A 4,382-nucleotide genomic window follows, 5' to 3' on the forward strand; every position below is an offset into this window, starting at 1 on the left:
TTATTTAAAAATTAAAAGGAAGACACTCTTAATTACCACAAAAAAAATAGGGGTGAGTCTTCCTTTTAATTTTTAATTAATATTCTCTTTTCTTTCTACTTTGAATATTACTTTATTATATAATTTAATTGTTATTAAGACGAATTATTTTAAATTTTGAACTGTTTTTACCATCTAGACAGGTTTCTGTCGTGGAACTTCACTTGCTATGATCTACAACGTTTGGAAGATAAATAACCATGCGAAAGCAAATCATTTTCCCTAGGGCATTACTTGATTTATATATATATACAACGTGATGCCTAAGTGTAGGTAACTGTTACGGACACTTGATTTTTTTAAGGTTGTTAATAGTAAAGAAAGCAGGAACAGAGCATAAAATATATACGATCATGTTGCATCAAGTTCATCTAATTACGCTCTTCTTTTATGGCGAAAGTATTTCTCCATTAAATTATCAGACGCACGTAAATACGTAGTAAGTCTTCCTTGTTACATTAATTCATTACGATGGGTATTTGCACGCCAGTGGCGGCGCCAGATGGCCTCATGGAGGCGCATTAAAATAAATTCAAAATAATTCAAACGACAAATTCATACCTAGAGAAAAAATGTCAATAATTTTTCAGAAAATGGAAGCAGTTTGGGAGGTACTCATCCCGAAAACGTTAATTTTCGGGTATTTTCCGTGACATAATTTTAGGTAAAAGTAAAATGTAAGTAATGTTTTTGGTTATTAAATGGAACTTCTGCGGTTGCACTTAAATATCTACAAACAAAGTCGACATTCACATTCAACAAGTACAAAGTTTGTTAGGAATTTAAAACAGTGTAAACATTGAAATAAAAAAACAAAACAACACGATTCACGTTTGTTTCAGCAAATTCCTTTCGCATAATAACTAAACTCGTGCTGTGTCATTTACAGTCTTGTTATTCTTGTAGGTTTAATATACATAGAAAGCTTATCAAGTAAAAATTATAAAAAGGAAACTGAAAGACGATGGTGAAGAATGGAAGTAAAAATATTTAAAAATGTCTTAGTTTCCACTGTGGTCGAACCAAGTTACGTTATCCTAGCGCACTGTTCTTATATGTGGATGCTACAATCCTTACGGAACGCAGCCAAAGTCCTGTAAAACTTTTTGTTAATATTCGTTTATACTCTTTCTATTATAACGAAAACAATTGTTACGATTAAAATAAACATTAAACTTGTCAATTGTTTTCTTCTATTAAAAGAAAAATAATTCTTTTGTTTATAAAATAATAAAAATTTCATTTTTTAGGTATGTGTCTTAACTAAACTACTTTGTGTTTGCATCTGTTTCACACCTTAACTACTCAACAGGTTATCCTAAAATTTTGTTAGCATATTGTTAGGGGTACAGAAAAGGACATAGGGTACCTTTTATCCAGAAAACGAATAGTGTTCCCGAGGGATAGAAAAATTTGTTTTATGTAGTCGACGGTGATCTTCGACACTTATTTAGGACATCAACGTGAAGCCGGTGGTAAAACCCATTATGAAATTTTGTAGACACATTGTCAGGAGTACAGAAAAGGACGTAGGGTACTTTTTATCCAGAAAAAAAGGACTGTTCCTGAGGGNAGGTTGTTAATAGTAAAGAAAGCAGGAACAGAGCATAAAATATATACGATCATGTTGCATCAAGTTCATCTAATTACGCTCTTCTTTTATGGCGAAAGTATTTCTCCATTAAATTATCAGACGCACGTAAATACGTAGTAAGTCTTCCTTGTTACATTAATTCATTACGATGGGTATTTGCACGCCAGTGGCGGCGCCAGATGGCCTCATGGAGGCGCATTAAAATAAATTCAAAATAATTCAAACGACAAATTCATACCTAGAGAAAAAATGTCAATAATTTTTCAGAAAATGGAAGCAGTTTGGGAGGTACTCATCCCGAAAACGTTAATTTTCGGGTATTTTCCGTGACATAATTTTAGGTAAAAGTAAAATGTAAGTAATGTTTTTGGTTATTAAATGGAACTTCTGCGGTTGCACTTAAATATCTACAAACAAAGTCGACATTCACATTCAACAAGTACAAAGTTTGTTAGGAATTTAAAACAGTGTAAACATTGAAATAAAAAAACAAAACAACACGATTCACGTTTGTTTCAGCAAATTCCTTTCGCATAATAACTAAACTCGTGCTGTGTCATTTACAGTCTTGTTATTCTTGTAGGTTTAATATACATAGAAAGCTTATCAAGTAAAAATTATAAAAAGGAAACTGAAAGACGATGGTGAAGAATGGAAGTAAAAATATTTAAAAATGTCTTAGTTTCCACTGTGGTCGAACCAAGTTACGTTATCCTGCCGCACTGTTCTTATATGTGGATGCTACAATCCTTACGGAACGCAGCCAAAGTCCTGTAAAACTTTTTGTTAATATTCGTTTATACTCTTTCTATTATAACGAAAACAATTGTTACGATTAAAATAAACATTAAACTTGTCAATTGTTTTCTTCATTCAAAAGAGAAATAATTCTTTTGTTTATAAAATAATAAAAATTTCATTTTTTAGGTATGTGTCTTAACTAAACTACTTTGTGTTTGCATCTGTTTCACACCTTAACTACTCAACAGGTTATCCTAAAATTTTGTTAGCATATTGTTAGGGGTACAGAAAAGGACATAGGGTACCTTTTATCCAGAAAACGAATAGTGTTCCCGAGGGATAGAAAAATTTGTTTTATGTAGTCGACGGTGATCTTCGACACTTATTTAGGACATCAACGTGAAGCCGGTGGTAAAACCCATTATGAAATTTTGTAGACACATTGTCAGGAGTACAGAAAAGGACGTAGGGTACTTTTTATCCAGAAAAAAAGGACTGTTCCTGAGGGATAGAAAAATTAGTTTTATGTGGTCGACGATGACCTTTAACACGTATTTAGTTCATCAACACCAACGAAGCCGCGGGTAAAACCACGTATGTTATAAATTAATTAAACTTTAATTGATGGTTATCTAATAGCAGAACTTTTGAAGCAGTTTTACAATCTCAAAAATTTATTGTACATTTACTACCCATCTACTGGATATATTTCAAATTTAAACATAAACAGTCCTATACATGTCAAACTTTTCACAATTATAATAAAATTAATTAACATCTTCAACACATATCTACATTAAGAAGCCACGTTCTATTAAACATTTCATAAGTGTACCTATAACAATAGCATTTCTTAACAAAAAAGGAATGCCATAATTCAGTGGAATTATGCTATTATATACAGGTATTTGTTTTGACGAAACTATCTTAATGCAGTTGCAATTTAATAAAAATAGTTGGTCCTTCGAGCCGGATGCAGCACAAAATTGTCTGATACGAGCCCTTACAAGACTAACCCCATCCGAACATTAGTTGAGTATCTTTTTTTTATATTTAAACCGAGTGATAATGTTTATATATAACAAAATAAAAAATATATAACATGTGCATACCTCTGAGTTTGATTTGTGGAGAGTTAGAAGAGAAAGGGAATGAATTGTTCTTCTGGCCTCTATTTAATTGAAATTGATGTAAGATGCCCTTGCAAAATAAGAATACGCAACAATCCTTTTATTTTACTGCGTGTCTTCAACGGGCAATAAATAACACATGTTTCATTAGTTTACACTAATTGCAATGAACGTTATTAAGGATAATGATCTATTTAATAATTAAGCCTACGGTTAATTTTTTCACAATTAATGCTTTTGTTGAGCTTTTTTCTTTCACTTTTAGAATTTCACATAGGTATGTAAATTAAATTGGAAACGTTTTGAATATTATTACCAAAGGCGTAGTAAAGAGGAGGGTGAGGGTGGGCGCAAGAGATTTCGCCCCAAAAAACTTCATCACTGTTAATTAGAATTTTTTCTAGGTAGGGAAATATTTTATCTTAGTTTGGAAGCCATGGCTTATGTTAGACCTACCCTGGAAAGAAAATCTTGTAACAGCAATGCTGATTACCTTTTCTCCCTTTTAGAACAATCATAATATAGGAATAAAGTAGTTTCTTCATTCTATTGGTCATTCTTCCCCTGTTTTGTATGACAGATGTTTAAATCAAAGCAATATTGGGGTCAAAAATTAAAAAATCACATTTCGTCCAGGTTGTTGGGCTTAAGCCTGTGCGAAACGTCGTAGTACTTTTAAGGATGTTTGGGAAGTACAATCGGAGACAAGAGTACATAAAATTAGAAATTCGTGATTAATTAGGTTTTGCAGCATATCATGAGGTAAATAAATACTATCTATACTAAAAAGAAAGTGTAGGGTTTGAGAGAAAATTTGGAATTTGACCGAAAACTTTGAATAAAATAAGAAATAACGAATAATATGGAAAAATTTTAAC

This window comes from Agrilus planipennis, unplaced genomic scaffold (assembly GCF_000699045.2).
Source record: "Agrilus planipennis isolate EAB-ADULT unplaced genomic scaffold, Apla_2.0 scaffold54, whole genome shotgun sequence".
NCBI classification, from domain to species: Eukaryota; Metazoa; Arthropoda; class Insecta; order Coleoptera; family Buprestidae; genus Agrilus; species Agrilus planipennis.